The 18,520-nt window shown below is 40.2% G+C and overlaps 1 protein-coding gene across 8 annotated transcripts in view; it reads left to right on the top strand.

Annotated features, from left to right (window-relative positions):
- The window catches only part of lcorl (ligand dependent nuclear receptor corepressor-like), a 137,199-nt gene that overhangs the window by 89,336 nt on the left and 29,343 nt on the right, over window positions 1–18,520 (top strand). The window lies entirely within an intron of this gene.

Genomic DNA, 18,520 nt, shown 5'->3' with positions numbered 1-18,520 from the left:
GCAAGTTGTGATGAGAACAGAGTCTGCAAATGAATATAGATAGGTTCAGTGGAAAAATTCAGGGGAAAAATTGGCAGACAGTATAATGAGGGAAAATGTGAGGTTCAGTTTAGTTGGAAGAATAGAAAAGCAGAATATTATTTAATTGGAAAGAGACCTCAATGCTGTGGTACAATGTACACGAATCAAGAAAAGTCAGCATACAAATACAGCAAAAAAAATGAGGAAGGTGAATGGAATGTTGGCCTTGATTGCAATGGGGATGGAATATAAAAGTAGGGAAGTCTTGCCACAATTGTAAAGGGCACCTGGAGAACTGTGCATTGTTTTGGGCCTCCTTACTTAAAGAAGGATATACTCGCATTGTAAGTAGTTCAGAGAAGGTTCACTCGACTGATTCCTGCGATGAAGGGATTGCCTTATGAGGATAGGTTGGGCCTTTACTCATTGGAGTTTAGAAGAATGAGAGGTGGTGATCCTGAAACATATAGGATTCTGAAAGGGCTTGACAGGGTAGATGCAGAGAGGATGTTTCCCTTTGAGGGGAGCTGCTGGTCACAATTTAAAAATATGGGGTCAACCATTTAAGACAGAAGAGAGAGAATTTATTCTTTCAGAGGGTCATTAATTAGTCTTTGGAATCTCTTCCACAGAGAGCAGTGGAGGCTGGGTCATTGAATATATTCAAGGCTGAGTTAGGTAGATAGATTTTTGATCTACAAGGGAGTCGAGAGTTATGGGAGATGGGCAAGAAAATGAAGTTAAGGCCATGATCAGATCAGCCATGATCTTACTGAATGGCGAAGAAGGCTCGATGGATTGAATGGCCCACTTGTTCTTATGACCTGTCATTCAACTAAATCCTGGCTGGTCTGTACCTGAACTTTATTTACCTGCCTTTGCTCCATATCCCTAGATACCTCTACATCACAAGTATCAATGTATCTCAATTTTGCAAGCCCTAATTATCCTCGCATCTACTGCCTTTTGGGGACAAGTCCTAGATTTCTATTTGCCTTTGTGTGCAAAAATGCTTTCTTAATTTGATCCTAAAAAGAGACTTCAATTGTTGAGCACGGCAAGGGTGGGAACAGGAGTCGATGAAAGGGCATGGTTTCTCCAAAAAAAAGCAAACGCCTACTGTTTCACAGGCTTTCTTTTGCAACAGCAGCAATCGGAACTCAGAGCAGTTGATTAGGCCATGCCCCCCAACAAAAAAAAACACAAGCATTTAAAAGGGCTTTTCAACTGCCAGAAATCAGTCCGAGTTCCATGACAGCCATTGCTACCTTACTTACCCCCAATAGGGGTAGCAACGCACAGTTTGGAAGCCCTATTCTAAGTCTCTTTTGTGTTTTTTAATATAAACCAAATTGATAGAGTTGCAGATGATGCTGTCAAATGTGTAAGCATTTAAACTAAGGAAAATTGAAAGAGGGCAAGAGGAGAAACGCCATTTACAGGACGAAATAGATAGGCAGAGCAGTGGCAAATGGAATTTAATCCTGAGAAGTATGAGGGGATGCATTTTGGGAAGATTAACACAGCAAGGGAATACACAATGATTGGTAGGACTGTGGGAAATAGAGGGACCTTGGTGTACATGCCCATAGATCCCTGAAGGCTGCGGCACAGGGAGGTAGGGTGGTTAAGAAGGCATATAGGATGCTTGCCTTTATTAGCCAAGACATAGAATATAAGAGCAGGGAGGTTATGTTGGAGCTGTATAAAACGCTAGTTAGGCCACAGCTGGAGTACTGTGTGCAGTTCTGGTCGCTACAATATAGGAAAGATGTGATTGCACTGGAAAAAGTGCAGAGGAGATTCACCAGGATAAAAACAAAAGTACCTGGAAAAACTCAGCAGGTCTGGCAGCATCTGTGGAGAGGAGCACAGTTAACGTTTCGAGTCTGCATGACTCTTCCTGCTGAGTTTTTCCAGGTATTTTTGTTTTTGTTTTGGATTTCCAGCATCCACAGTTTTTTGCTTTTAGATTCACCAGGATGTTGCCTTGGCTGGAGGTTTCAGCTATGAGGGGAGACTGGATAGGGTAGAGTTGTTTTCCTTAGAGCAGAGAGGGCTGAAGGGGGACCTGATAGAGGCATACAGAATTATGAGGGGCATAGGTAGGGTAGCTAGGAAGAAACTTTTCCCCTTAGTGGAGGTGTCAATAACCATAGATTTAAGGTAAGGGGCAGGAGGTTGAGGGGTTTTGAGGAAAAATTTTTTCACCCAGAGGGTGGTTGGAATCTTGTGGACACTGCCTGAGAGGAGGGCAGAGGCAGGAACCCTCACAATGTTTAAGAAGAATTTGGATGAGCACTTGAAAAGCCATAGCATACAGAGCTATGGGCCAAGTGCTGGAAGATGGAATTAGATAGGTGCCTGATGGCAGGCACGGACACGATGGGCCAAAGGGCCTGTTTCTGTGCTGTATAATTCCTGACTCTGACCATTTTGCTGAATGAAGATGTTGCGGAAGCTTTATACAACCAAGAATTTAAGAAACAGTGGCCTATCTAGACAGTAAGCAGTACGTGTATTTGGAAGCTTGATGCTTGCTTACTAAATCTATTGTAAAGTGAACTGGCTTTAATATTTGATCATCGGGAAGATTTCAAGTTTAAATCCTTATCTGTGCTGAGTTGAATGTCAGGAAAGTAGTAAGAACATTGCACTGGACTTGTGTGGGCAGGGGAGGATAAAAGTCCCCAGTGTTCCTATTCTTTTCCAGCTTGCTAGCAGGGCTTTACCTCTGAAAAGTTACATAAAGACATCAGGCAAAGACAGGATTAGACTGTTTTTGCATCCCTTCCCCTCAGTTTATTAATGTGTTATAGATTAAATTTTGACTTGTGCAAAGGAGAGAACTTCTCACATCTGAATGATTGATTGTCAAATCATGAGTCAGTTTCTTCAGAAAGGAAAAAATGAAAGCCATCTGAGCTTCAAAAATCTGCAAGGTCTTAATGACAAATGTGCCATGAAGTAAATATCTGATAACACTTCAGCAATATTGTTCAAACCATTACTGATGCACTTTAAAATAGTATAAGAGGATCTTCTGATAAATGTCAGGTGCTTAAATTCAGTAGAAAACCAAGCTGATTGCATAAAGTACAGGGGATCACTTAGAAAATAAAGAGCAAATGTGTGAGAATAGATTAGCAGATAGCAACATAAAGGGAACACAAAAGAGTCTCATAAATATATAATTAGTGGAAGGGTGGGACCAGTTAAGGACTAAAAATGAGATTCTGTTGAGGAACAGAGCATGGCGGCGGTACTATGTGAGCACTTTGCATCTGTCTTTACGAAAGGCCAGGATGTTACAAATACAGTGAAGGAGAAAATAGTCGAAAAATTAGGTACGATGAAAATAGATCAATGAGGGTAGATTGGAGAGTTTGGGACTGTTTTCCTTGGAGAAAATAAGGCTGAGCGGAGATTTGATAGAGGTATTCAAGATCCTGAGAGGTATAGACATTGTAAATAATGAAAAACTTCTCATTCAAGAGAGCATCAAGAGCTATAGACCACAGATTCAAAATACTTGGCAGAAGGAGTAACAGTAATGTGAGGAAAAATGTTTTCACCCAGAGGGTGGTTGGAGTCTGGAATGAACTTCCTGAGAGGGTGGTGGAGGCAGCTTCGATCGAGGTATTCAAAAAGGAATTGGATTGCTCTCTGAACAGAAAAAAAGAATGTGCAAGGTTGCAGGAATAAGGCAGGGGAGTGGGATTGGGTAGAATGCTCTTTCAGAGAGCCAGTGCAGACTCGATGGACCGAATGAAACCCTGCACTGTAAGGATTCTGTGTGATGAAGAGGAGGCACTTAAAAAGTTGGCAACATTCAAGGTAAGGAAGCTACTGGGTCTGGGTGGGACCTATCTTAGGTTGCTGAGGGAAATAAGGATGGAGATTGCTGAGGCTTTGGCCACAATTTTTCAGTCCGCCTTCGATATCAGATTGGTGCCAGAGAATTGGAGATTGCAAATATACTTCCGTTCAAAATAAGGAGTGAGGTATAAACCCAGCAATTACAAGCCAGGCAGCATAATGTCTGTGATGCTGAAATTAATCTGGAACAAAGTTAATTGACATTTGGAATAATGTAGATTAATCAATGAAAGCCAGCACAAATTTATTATTTGGAGAGATGGTGGCATTGTGATAATGTTACTGAACGATGAGACCAGAGGCCCGGGCAAATACTCTGAGGAGATGTGTTTAAATCCCACGATGGCGGTGGAATTTAAATTCAATTAAGTACTAACTTCAATTAATAAAAAAAATTCTGGAATTGAAAGGTAGTCTTAGTAATGTGGACCACAACTATCATTGATTGTCATAAAAGTCCATCTGGTTCACCAATGTCCTTTGAGGAAAATAAATCTGCAGTCCTTGCCTGGCCTGGCCTACATGTGACTCCAGACCCACAGCAATGTGGTTGTCTCTTAACTGCCCTCTGAAACTGCCTACAAGCCACTCGTTGCAGTTAGGGATGGGAAACAGATGCCGGCTTTGATAGAAATACCAATGTCGAATGAAAGAACTAAAAAGCAAGCAAATTGGGTTCTTCAAGTGGGTTGACACATATGGAATTTCAAGGGTAATTTGTTAAAATACTACACAGGTTTGTTTAAAGCCCATGGGATTAAAGGGGCAGGGGCTGCGTGGATACAGAATTGACTAAGAGGCAAAAAGCAAAGCGTAAAGTTAACAGTTGCTCTTCAAACTGGAAGGAAATGTTAAATGTCGGTATTGGGACCATTGCTGTTTTCCAATATATATTGAAAACCTGGACTTGGGTATACAGTGATTTTTTTTGTTTGTTTTATTTTGCACATGCAAACTTTAAAACAGTGAGGATAAGAACAGATGGGTGAAATTGGCAGATACATGCCAGATGCAATTTAATGCAGTGTTATGACCACAGCTGGTATTAATTGCTGTGCAAACCAAATCCCAGAGGGAAACTTGGTTTGCAGGCTATAACCTTTTTTTTCATATTCTGAAAACGAGAGGACGATGTACTGATCTCAGCAGTAAGAAGCCCAGTAACATTTTTTTGTGATTTTAAAAATTAAGTAAGTTTTTATTAACAAGAACAAAAGAAAACTTAAGCACGCAAGATTACTGTTACACAATTAAGGTTAGCCTTACAAAATATTCCCCAAAAAGATACTCTGGTCAGACCCACAAGTAAATACCTCTAGGCAACACTCCCTTATTGATGTTAGCTATAAAATAAAATCCAGTAATATTACAGAAAGCAAACTTCTGTAGCTTCATTAAAGGCATAGTCTCTTCCACTCTGCGGTGGAACCCACTTCAGAATGAAACTGCTTGTTGCAGTCCAAGGCTTTTCTGGCTTGACTGAATGGCTGGTTCAAACGACATCCTCGCCTAGACTGGCCGAGCTCCAACTATCTCTAGCTAAGCTCTGCGCTAACTCTAAAATATCGTTTTCCCCCTTTCATCCTTGGTTCCATTGTTCTCACACCTCTTTGAAACTCAATGTATAAAATCTTTTATGTCTCTATCATGTCTTTGCTTTCAGGTCAATAAAATATCATATCCCCACTGCTATTTACCTGTGGAACTCCTGCAAGATGCAAACATGTTTCTTGTGACCTCTGAATCCCCTTTGATATGCAAACAAACGCAACACTTATTTAAAAATGTAAATGTTAGATCTAACCTATTTACTTGTACCTCAGACGTTCTCCTCTAACCTTTTCATGTTTCCAATCCTCCCCAGACAACCTGATTCCTTTCAATCTCTGCCCAGCTTAATTAAATCTCACACGCGCACACACACACACACAACCCCTCTCACCAGCCTACTTTATAGAATAACACAATATTTCCCCAAAATATTAACAAAAATAATATCCATTTTCACAGCAGGGAAGTGTGATGTGATTTATTTAGGTAGGAGGAATGAGGAGATGCTATGCAAACTAAATGGTATAATATTAAACGGAGTATAAACAAGAAACCTGGGGGTTTATATACACAAGCCTTTGAAGGTTGCAAGATCAGTTACAAAGGCCAGAAAAAAGGTATATGTGATCCTTGGCTTTAAAATTAAGACGTATAGAGTACAAAAGCAAGGAAGTTGTGCTAAATTTAAAAATTCACTGGTTAGGCCCCAGTTGGAGTATTGTGTCTGGGCACCATACTTTAGGAAAATTACTAAGACCACACAGTGTCTCAAAATGGGCAACCTCTGGCCCATGTCTGTGCCGGACTTCAGACCTTGCCGATTTTCAGATTGGGCAGGTGGGGTCACTTGGAGCATGGGAAAAGACAGGCGCTTGAGCCAATAACTAGTTAACTCACCATCGTGCCAACGTAGCACCTAGTCAAACAAGCCAATAAGTTATTTTACTCATCTGATAATAAAATTCATGCATGGAAATTTTTTAAAGTCTGATTTTCAGATAGCCAGATTTGAGGCACTGTACCAGGCAGAAAGGACTTCAGTTACACGGTTAGACTAGAAAGCGGGATTTCATAGCATAGAAGGTCAATGGGAGATTTGTTAGCAATGTTCAAAGTCATGAATGGTTTTGACAGCTAATAAGGAGAACTGTTTCAGTGGCTGAAAGGTTGGCAACCAGAGGAACAGATTTAAGGAAATTGGCAAAAGCCGGGGGTGTAATGAGAATAAAAAAAATTATGCAGCAATGCACTGCCTGAAAATTTAGTGAGAATAGATTCAGTAATTTTCAAAAGAGAATTTGATAAAAGTTTGAAAAGGAAAAAATATTACAGGGCAAGGAGGAAAGTGTAGATTAATTGGATAGTTCTTTCCAAGAGCTGTCAGAGCCATGTTGGGCTAAATGGCCTCCTGCACTGTATCATTCTGTGATCTAGTTAGATAATTAGGTTTTATAAATGTTTATAAATCAGGCTTGATTCCTTTTGCTTGTGCCAATTTTCTTTTACATTGGTGCCTGATCAGTCATTTTTGAGGATTTGTTAAGTCTTTATCCCTTTTTTCTAAATATAACCAAATTGTATAATTTCTAGAGTAAGCTCCAGAATAGTGAACTGCAACAGGTTTCTGAAGTATTTCTGCAAACAGTTGACAGTACAGAGACTGATCTTTTGACCAAGAAAACTTCATGTAGCATGAGGTTGAGTAGTAAAACAAACAACATTTGACATTCACCTCTGTTCCTGACATTCTTCTCTTCTCCCCATTCTCTTTCTTACTCCTCTCCTGACACCACTCCCCCACCCCCAAACCCTGCACTGTTTCATTGCTTTCAGCAGCGTGGTGGCAAGGGAATTGCTGAGAAGATGCATCCCTGATTAGGAGACAGCCACTATGCGGTAAGATTTAAAGATAGATTTGCTTTTGGATACAATTTCATATTGATTTGGAGCAGGAGAAATTTTTGCATGTGTGCAAAAGGTTAAATTCATTCTGGAATGTTATAATCAAGTAGAGGCAGTTAGCACTTTATTTCAGTAGCTCTGGCATGTATATTCAGATTATAATGTTCTCAGTTCCATTCTTGTAAATTTTTTGTGCTAGTAAAATTGAGCATAGTACTATTTGGAGAACTGAGTTCTTCTATAAAACAAGGATGAAAAATTAGATAAAATGTTAGAAATATAGTCAGTCAGTCAGTGCTGGTAAAGAAAAGGCAGTTCATGGTTTAGATGTAATCATTTTGTCATAATAAAACCTATAACATAAATGACTACCATAAAAGGACTGAACTAAACAAACAGGTAAAGGAGAGTAATAAGGGTGGGGTTGGGGGGGGGGCGGAGCAGAGGAATGCAAGAACACTGAATTCAAATCGAGAAGTTAATGTGCTTAAAAGTTAGAAAGTGTGGATGACCTGCAAAAGTCATTTTAGTGAGACAGTAAAAAGGCATTACTCAAATAAAGAAACTGGGAGATAGCTCAGGGCTGAAGTTTTTAAAATCGATATTCATAGGAGGGACTACAAGAGAAAAATATGAAACTTGCTGAAACCTGATTAAAGTTTAATCAGAACAATGCAATTAGCCAAAGATTGAGAGACCAGGGAGCAGAAGGAGAAATTAAGGTTGCAACCCAAATCCCATCTGCAGACAAAGCAATTATCAAATCTGCATTTGGCTTCTCCAGCACAGATAAGCAGTAAATACAGTATACTAGATTGGAGAAACTACACACACGTTACTACTGACTCACATGGAAGAAGGGTTTGCTGTCTGGCAGTTGTTGGCTGAGGTGCGTGGCTGTTAATGCTGCATGAGGAAAGTGTCAGAGGAAGGATACTTCAAGCAAGGGCAGTGGAAGAATGAATGTGAGTAGCCCAATGTGAATGAGCCTCTAAAAAGTAGAGAGGGAGAGAAAGATGTACAAAGGGTGGTGGGATCAAATGACAGAAAATGGCCTGGTGATTTTAGAGGTCTGTGGGATGAAAAGTGAGCTCAAAAAGCAGCCTGTAGTAAAAGTAAGAAAACAAAAGAGATCGGAGAAGTGGATGTGATGCATTCAAGGCCCATGCCCACTTCCCTAAGGAAATGGGACATTTCAGAAGTTCTTTTATAGCAATTGGAAATATCAGAACAGAACTGACTAAAAAAAAAGGGGGGGAAAGAAATCATCTTTTTGCAAAGCAGAATGGGAAGAAATGTGAAGCATAATCCAGATGGCTGTGAGAAGCTTTGGATTTGTAATGGGTACCTGCTGAAAACTCATTGCCAGAGATAGAACGGAAGGGAAAAATTAGTGATGAACTGGATAAAGTTGAAGGGTGTTTGAAAATTGGAAGTGAAAGCTATTAAATTGTGTAGATCAGAAATGACACCAGTTTAACAGCACCTACATTCCTGGACAGGGTGAGATTAGAAAAGGGAAACCACCTTGCATCAGAGCTGCTTGAGGATGTGGTCCTTGGTACCTGAAAAGAGGGGAAAGTTTTCTTTTGTTAATGGAGGATGGTTAATGAGGCCCATAACTGAGCTGATGCTGTTTGAGCAACATGCTGGAAACATGCCTGCAATGGCATGTGATGGATAATATGAAACAGGATTGTTGATCATCACTCAGATATCTGTGACCCTAAAAAGATCCAGAGAGGATGGTGAAACTTATAATAGAATGAGCAGCATTGGGAGGTTGATCCTGATAGGATTGAAAATCAGTTAGCTGTAAATGCATTGGCCTCGCATTTTTTTCGCATTTTTGCCCACGTATACCTATAATCTGTATAAATAACCAGCATACCTTAAAACTCCTATTTTAAAGATGGCAGAATTATGAATATAACTACGCCTAATTCTCAATGTTTTATCTGTCCATTAAATCATCCGTCCAAATGAATCCCTGCCCACAAAAGTAGCTTCACTCCCAACACCCAAGTATGTTTATCCTCCAATGACATTTGGTCAGTATCCAGAATTTTAGGCGTAGCAGGGAACATGGCCATTTTTCTTGACTTTTATGTGCTATTTGTTAAGCAGTTTTTTTTTAAAGAAATGGTGTTCAGTCAAGACTTCTATCTTTTTGTGGCATGTCGTATTAAAAATTGGAAAGCTTCCCTGATTACAACTTCTTCTTAAACATGCCATGTCTGATGTGCAAGAATAATTGTCAAATGAGTTGAAACTTACATTTGAAGACTTAAAGAAGAAATTATTGATGTGGGTATGTCCTTGGGCCTCAGTTGCTTTCACTGATTTACGCCCGTTTTAAGTTCCGGCGTATTCTAATGAGATAACTTGATAACAGCAAAATGGGCACAATATTGGTGCATTTCTGTATCTAACTTCCGGATTGCATCCTAAGAGAGCTCAAGGTCATAATCACAGAAGAAGAGAACCATAACTTCAAAGGTGACGCTCATAGAAGAGCAGTGGAAACAAATCAGTACAAAGAAAAAGATCAATCAATTATATCAATATATTGTAGTCCTTTTGGCATTTTTGAAGAGAGAAACTAGTTTAAAATTTTGAGTGTGGATCACACCAGAACCGCTAACCTTTGTGACCCACACACGGTATCTGCAGCTTAGCAGGTTTCATATGGCAAAAAATGGGGAAAAAAATAATCGGAGTAACTAGTCCAAGGCCAGTGCCAGTGTATGAACGGACAGTGAATATGCTATAACCCAAATGCATGTTGCTTCAATTTCTGTTCCAATGTACAGAATTATTGTTTCAATAGTGAAGCACTTAAGACTATTTTTAATACTAGAAGGAGACTTCAGTGCCAAATATTTAGCAATATCGTATTATTAACAGTCTAGATAATGAAATTACATTTAATGTAGGCTTGTTACAATTCGAAGAGTTTTCTATCAATGTATGATTTAACTTTCATCTGTAAATCTTAAGACTGATGGATTTAGTTTTCCATTCCATCATGGAATGATTTCACCGGTATGATAACTAATGATACATTTTGATAATGCTGCCAACAGTAATTAATGAAATTTGGTGAATTTGGAGGATGTGAATATTTTTTGGGTGAGGGGTGGTATAATAACCTAAACTCACCCTGCTTCTTTTCAGATCAACTAAAATGACTCAAATTATTCCATTGCATCTTCATAGGCTGCCTTTGGAACAAGAATGGCCTTTGTGTGGCTGGGAAAGTACAATTGCAATCTGCAATACCACCCTTATTGAAAATACAGCTGCTGTTTTATTTTAAATTGTTAACAGACCATAGAGCCATTTATGGCACACAAGGAGGTCATTCAGCCCACTGAGTTTATACTGGCTCTCCATGGAACAATCTAGTCAGTCCCATTCTCCCATTTTATAACTAGCTCTGCAGGCTTATTTCCTTCAAGTACTTGTCCAAGTTCCTTCTGAAATCATTCATCATTTCTGCTTTACCATCCTCATAGGCAGTACGTTCCAGGTCATTACCACCCGCTGCATGGAAGTTATTTCTCACATCCCCCTACACCTCTTGCCCAAAGTCTTAATTCTCTACTCCTAGCTCTTGTACCATGAGCTAATGGACACAATTTTTCTTTGCCTACCTCATCCACACCTGTCATAATTTTGCATACTTCCATTAAAATTCCCCTCTATCTCCTTTGGTCCACAGGAAACAGACCAAGCTACTCCAACCTAAACTTGTAGTGAAGACCTCCCATCCCTGGAACCATTCTGGTAAACCTCCTCTGCGACCTATCAAGGATCCTTGCACCCTCAGGGGAATTCACATCCTTCTTAAAATGTGGTACCAGAGCTGGGCACAATATGCTCTATTTGTGGCCTAACCAGAGCTTTATAAAGGTTCAGCATAGCTTCCCTGCTTTTGGACTCAATACCTCTATTTGTAAAGCCCAAGATCCTGTATGTTTTGCTAACTACTCTTGTCCTGTCACCTTCAAAGATCTATGCACATGCAAATACAGGTCATTTTAACATCTGTTTTGTGAGCAATTTTTAACAATTTAAAACTATTTTTAAGAAGTTCATAATATGACTTGCCAGTACTGAACTTGACAAGGACATAGACTGGTGGAATGAGTGAACATATGGCAGATGAAGTTTAATGCGGAGAATTGTGAAGCGATTAATTTTGGTGGAAAGAACATGGAGACACAATATAAAATAAAGGGTACAATTCTAAAAAAAGTACAGAAACAGAGACCTGGTGTATATGTGCACAAGTTATTGAAGGTGGCAGGGCAAATTGCAAAAGTAACTGTTAAGGCATACGAGATCCTGGGTTTTATAAATTGAAGCATGGATTACAAAAGTAAGGAAGTTCTAATGAACCTTTATAAAGCACTGGTCAGTCTCAACTGGAGTATTATGTCCAATTCTGGGCAACATACTTTAGGAAGGATGTGAGGGCTTTAATGAAGGAGCAGAAAAGAATTACGCAAATGTTTCCAGGGATTTGGGGTGTGTGGATAGATTGGAGAACCCAGGGCTGTTGCCCTTAGAGAAGGGTGAGAGGCGATATGATAATAAAAAGCCTAGACACAGTAGAATGCACTGCCCGAGTGTGTGGTGAAGGCAGATTCAATCGAGGCATTAAAAAGGGAATTAGACTTACCTGAAAAGGAAGAACTTGCAAGTTTACAGTGAGAAAGCGGGGAATTGCTCATTCCAAGAACTAGTGTAAATATAATAGGCCAAATAGCCCCCTGCACTGTAGCAGTTCTGCGATTCTGTGATTCCTCTGTCCCTGCACACACTTTAGAACTGTGGTATTAAGTCTATAGGACCTTTCCTTATCCCTTCTCCCAAAATCCATTATCTCTCAGTTCTCTATTTTAAATTCCATCTGCCACTTGTCTTGCTGTTCTGTATGTTCTGTTGCTATCAATTAGTATCACCCTCACTGTTTGCCAGTGTTCCAAGTTTGGGATCATTTGCAAATTTTGATCCTTGGGGAATACCACCATCTACCATCCTCCAGTCAAAAAAACAACCATTTACCATTACTCACTCTTCTCTGTCCTTCAGCCAATTTTTAAATCCAAGTTGACACTGACCCTCCTATTCCATGAGCTACAAATTTGTTAACCAGCCTTTTAAGTGATACTCTGCCAAATGCTTGTTTAAAATCCATATAGACACCATCTATTGCATTCTCTTCATCAACCTTCTTTGTTACTTCATCAAGGAATTCAATTAGATTGGTCAAGCACAATCATCTGCCTTTTACAAATCTGTGCTGGCTATCCTTAATTAACCAAACTCCTCAAATGCCTATTGATTTACAAGCATCTACAAGATGCACTGCAGGAATTCACCAAGGCTCCTTAGCACCTTCCAAACCCACAACCACTACCACCTAGAAGGACAAGGGCAGCAGATAGGTGGGAACACCACCACCTGGCGGTTCCCCTCCAAGTCTCTCACCATCTTGACTTGGAAATATATTGCTGTTCCTTCGCTGTAGCTGGTCAAAATCCTGGAACTCCCTTCCTAACAGCATGTGGGTGTACCTAAACCACATGGACTGCAGCAATTCAAGAGGGCAGCTCACCATCACCTTCCAGAGGGCAACCATGGATGGGCAATAAATGCTGGCCCAGCCAGTGAAACCCATATCCTGTGAATGCATACGTTAAAAAAAATTCTCCTCCCGCACCCCGATTCTAGTTTCTAAAACCTTAGCCACCACTGATCTTAAACTAATTGGCTTGTAGTTGCTTAGACCGTCCTTGCGCCCTGTTTTAAATAAGAGTGTCATATTTGACACACAGCAATCCTGGCAATTCCCCCACATCTAAGGAAGATCGGAAGATTAAGGCAAGCCCTTCCACCATATACACCATCATTTCCTTTAGGACCTTGGGTTGCAAGCCATCCAGGACAGGCACCTTATCCAATCTAAGCATAGCCAGCTTTTCCAGTATTGCCCCCGTCTCAAATTTCAAGCCATCTATTCCCTCCACTATCTCTGCTCCTACCAATGTTTTGTCAGCTTCCTCTTCCTTACTACACACTGATACAAAGTGCTCATTTAAGTAATCAAGCCTTGCCCTGCACCTCGAACTATATATCACCCTTATTGTTCCTAATAGATCCCATTCCACCTTTGCTATCCATTTACTATTTACACGCCTGTAAAAGATTTTTGTGCTCCCTTTTTAATTTGACTGCCATTGTAGTCTCTCATTCTTTATTTCAGTCTTATTTTCTTCTTCACCTCTCTCAACCTATTGTATTTGACCTTGAAGAATCGCCTGAGGAATTCATCTGACATACATAATACACCCTCCTTTTTTTGTTTCATCATATTTTCTATCCCTGTCGTCATCCAGGGAGCCCTGGTTTTTAATCCCTATCCTTGTTGGAATGTACCTAGCCTGTACCTGAAGTATCTCCTCCTCAAAAATCACCTATTGTTCCGTTACAGTTTTCTGGTCAGTCATTAATTCTATTTCACCCTGGCTAGATTCTTTCTCATCCCATTGAAATTAGCCCTCTTAAAATTTAGAAGTTCCACTTTAGATTGTTAATAGTTCTTTTGTATTGCTAGGTTAAACCTTTTGATAAGATGATTACTCTCGCGTAAATGTTCCCCTACAGACACTTGGTCCACCCTATTTTCCAGCACCAGATCCAGCAATGCCTCCTTTCTAGTTGGGCTGAGAACTTACTGATCAAGTAGGTTCTTCTGAACACATTTCAAAAATTCCTCCCCGCCTTGCCCTTTAACGCTATCCTAATTGATAATTGGGTAACTAAAACCCGCAATATCACAACCTGAAAGCTCTTGCATAAGTCTGGTATTTCCCTGCAGTTTTGTTCCTCCCTCTTTTTAAGCCATGTTTATGTTGTTGCTGCTACATCATATCCTCATATGCCAGTTTGCATTTGTAGCTCATTAACCTTGTTCACCACACTTTGTGCCTTTAGATACATGCATTGTAAACCTGTCTTTGGATTCCTCATAGCCCTTAGTCCTTGCCTAGCCCCTGCTAATTGAGTTTAAACTCTCCCTAACCACAGTAGTGAGCCTCCACACGAGGACATTGGTTCCAGTCTTGTTGAACTGCAAACTATCCCTTTAGAATAGTGTCACCTTACCTCAAAATTAGTCCCAATGCCCCAGGAAACTGAAACCATCCCTCCTGCACCAGCCCTCAGGCCACTCATTGATCCTCCCTATATTCCTGTTTCTACTCTCTCTAAACCATGGCACTGCAAGTAATCTAAAGGTTACTACCTTTTGAGGTTCTGCTTTTTTTAAACTTTCTACCCAGATCTTGAAAATCTGACTGTAGGACTTTAATAACTGCCATCTCTAAGTTATTGGTATTGACGTGTACCATGACTTCTGGCTCACTCCCTTCCCCTGTAGAATATTCTACACCTCCATGATGTCCTTTATCCATCATCAGGGAGGCAACTTGACTTTCAGGATTCATGATGCTCACAAAATACATGAGTGTTCTGTTGACAATGGAATCTCCTGTAACTGCATTTCAACTGTTTGTTGTTCCCTCCTATGCAGTCCATTGCCCATTAGTGCCAAGGTCCCTCAAGGTATCATCACTCCCAGCAGCCTCCAATGCTGAGTACCGGTTTGAGGGTGACACACTCCCCAAAGCCTCCTCCTTGAACTCTTACTACCTGTGGGGTGACTATCTTCTGGAATGTGCAATCCAGGAAACACTCATCCTCTGCTCCCCAGTGACTGCAGCTGCCCACAAGCTTAGAAATCCCGAATTTGAGCTAAAGCAGCTGGAGACGCTTGCTACACATGCAGTCCCCCAAAGTGTCTTGAAGTTCTCACATGTTCCACAAGGAATTGCAATCAGCAGATCTCCATGGATAGGCATTGATCTTTGAAAAAAGACCCTCTATTCCCTCTTTAACAATCTAGTTATTACCTTTTTTAAACAGTTAATTTTAATTACTGCCTCAAACTACTCAGTGCTTGCTTACCCCAATTGAAATTTTTAATTTTTAGCTACTAATTTGAACAAATGTCCTAGTTTAGAGAGAGAGAGAAAAATACTCACCAGGCAGTCACCTTATTGGTTTTCCTGTGAAGTTACACCTTTTTTTGGCGAATGCAGTCTGTCAGTTCTGAACCCACCCACTCCCAAACACACTCATCCTTCTGTGGTCTGAGCTCTCACTAAGCTGCTATATTTGTTCCTCTACCATAAACTATAGAAATTAACAATGCTACTTAATGTATAGAAGGTACTCTAATAGACCTTGCCTAAATTTGCTTCAAGGCAAAGTCGTGAGTGAGTTGAGAAGTTGTCGAGGTACCTCTTTTGTCAAAGGCATTTCATATTAGCTTAAAAAAAAATTTAGTTTGCACAATGTGATTTTCATAAGGCTGTGAAATAGAAATATCGGTGATTTCAGTGATCAAGATGGCTTTTATATTGCTCCATAGATGTTTTACCAATTACTTTGAAAATTTCTAGGTAATGTTAGTAACTATCTTTTTGAATGCTTATTTACAGCAAGTTTTTGAGTTATGAATTTAAAATTTAATAAATTGTTAAAAATATGGCTTTCAAAAGCGAAGAGTAGTTAGAATGTTATCCAATTCCTGTAATTGGAGTTTTCAAATGCAAATTGGAAAATTACAATTCTGAGATAAAGGACACACAACTTCGCCTTTTTAAAATAAAAGGCAAGTTGTTCTGCACTGTAACCTCTCTAGTACAGATTGCTTGGGGCCAAGTCACTTTTGGATTTCGAAATTTTCTGGATTATCGAATGATGTTAGAATGCCTAACTGAAGTATGTGAACCGAGAAACATAAAAATATTTATCTAAAGCAGTTAAAATATTATAAAGCAATAATAATTGTTTTACTTATCCAAATACTGTGATGCAAATCTTCCAGTCAGCATCGGAACCCCTATTTCCAACCCTGGTTAGACAAGGAGTACCCAGTTCTCCGATTTTTCTGGCCCGTCTTCGATGGAGGATCCTGTAGAACTCACTTAGTGCGGAAAACCTCGGTTACATTAGGGAAGAGAATCCACGCAGAAGCCATGACCCTTTTTCTGGAACTAGCTGCCATATCTGGTAACCGGTCACTGAAGAGCCCTGGGACAGTAAAACAGCTTTTCTGTGTTAATGAACGAGTGTCGGAAGGTAGGTGAGCTAAGGGGATAAGGATGTATAGGACGGCTGAGCTAAGGGGGGTTAAGCCAGGTAGGGTGGTGAGGTCTGGTCAAGTGGGGCTGACGGCTTCAGATGATGGGAACTGGTGAGGCCAAGAGGGGGTCAGGGAGGGAAGTCGTGGGAGCGCATGTGGTGGGGGCTATTTGGAGGAGAGAGGGGAGTCGAGGCATTGGGTCTACTCAGGTGGGGAGTGCTGAGGAGTGGGGGCTAGTTGTGAAGCGGGGGAATTGGTCAGGTAGGGAGTCCAGGGCTTTGGGGAGAAATCGGTGGGTTGGGGGCTAGTCGGGTTGGGGGAGGGTGCTGCTGGTTGGGTCGAGGAGGGTATGTGTTTGGTGGGGGCTAGTCAGGTCAGGGGTGTAGTTGGAGGAATGGGGGTATCGGGTAGGGTGGGTAGTTGGGATATGGGGGAGGTAGTCAGGTTGGGTAGGGGCCGGGGAGGATTTGGGTGGTCAGTTGTGTATTTACCCAGGAGTTAGACTAGGACTTCTCTAACATTTCCTGGGTAACTATTCAGGCAAGTAAGTGGGAACCACCTGAAACATGATTAACTCTGAGCTGAAGACTTTTTCGGAGGGTCCCAGTGAGCAGGGGAATTTTCCACCTGAAATTCAAACATCGAGACAATTTATTGCGGTATCAGAGAATTGGGACGTCCGAGGGGTCCAGTACCGTATCTTGGGTGTCTCTGATGATAGAGACAGGAAGATCTGGACCCTTATCTTCCATGTTTCTGCTACTGTATTGAAATGACAAGTAAGTTGCTTGGGTGTGCTCAATAAAGTTCTGAACAATTGGTGTTTCCGAACAATGGATTTCTGGACTGGGGAGGTTACAGTGTATTTATTTAGGCTTTCCATTCATATGTCTTAGCAAACACTAAAGAATTTTTGAGATTTCGTTTTATTATTTACAATTTAAGTACAGCTTAGTAACAGGCCTCACCATTGTGCCACTCTAGGTCAATTTGTCTATATTTTTGGCCAGATATTTGGAAGTTTAGTTTAGTGAATTGTAATAATTGTTTTTCACAGACAATTTTTTGAACTATTTCCAATGAACTGCCATTAATAGGTTTTGTTTAACTCAAAATACAACACAAATGTTACTTGTGTTTGCATGTAGATAAATTAAGCAATCATATGTACACAATATCATATCTATGGATGATTTAAGGTTAGCATTTTTGTCTAAATAATAAAAGTATAATATCCTTGAGATTGGGAGTGCTGTTGGGTAGTGAAACACATAGCTCCTTGTTTTAAAATGCTTAATGGCCCAGGACTGATGGGATACTTCTGTTAATCCCCATTCTTTAAACTGTAAGGCGGCTAATTGAAAGAAGTTTAGCAATTTTCATTAATATTGTTTATATTGGATGGGATTTTATAGTTAAGTGCTGCTCATAATTTGAATTGCTAATTTAGGTCCAATGTGAAGAAATGTTGAAAATAGAAATGTCACATTAATGGCAGGATGGAAAGGTAACCTGAATTCTTGAGTTTGGGGTTAAGGTACATTGTTAGGAATTATAGTGAGAATTTTATGCAGCATTATTTCTTTGCTGTACTCAAGCAGGATATATTTGATGCTATCTAGCTACATTTAAAAAAAAATTACTTTGCCAAGTATATGCATACTTAAGTTTGATTAACACAAGAATCAATTTTCCTAGGACTATAATGTTGAACACTATGGAAGATGATCAGTTATTAGAAAAAGTTTCCCTGTTGCCTTGTGCTAACTCCAGTAGCCTGTGGTGAGATTATTTGCTGACATCACAAACTGGTTACCTATCAGTTGATGTGTACAGTTAGCTCTTGGCTGGTCTGTAATATAAAACTTTGCCCTTACTAGTCTCAGGTAAAGTTATGTCAATACTAACCAATTAGCAGGCCAAGCAGATTTCTTTTGAATGAAATTT

Source organism: Carcharodon carcharias, chromosome 1, assembly GCF_017639515.1.
Source record: "Carcharodon carcharias isolate sCarCar2 chromosome 1, sCarCar2.pri, whole genome shotgun sequence".
Classification (NCBI taxonomy): domain Eukaryota; kingdom Metazoa; phylum Chordata; class Chondrichthyes; order Lamniformes; family Lamnidae; genus Carcharodon; species Carcharodon carcharias.
The sequence above is the reverse complement of the archived record's forward strand: the minus strand, read 5'-3'. Positions and strand labels throughout refer to the sequence as shown.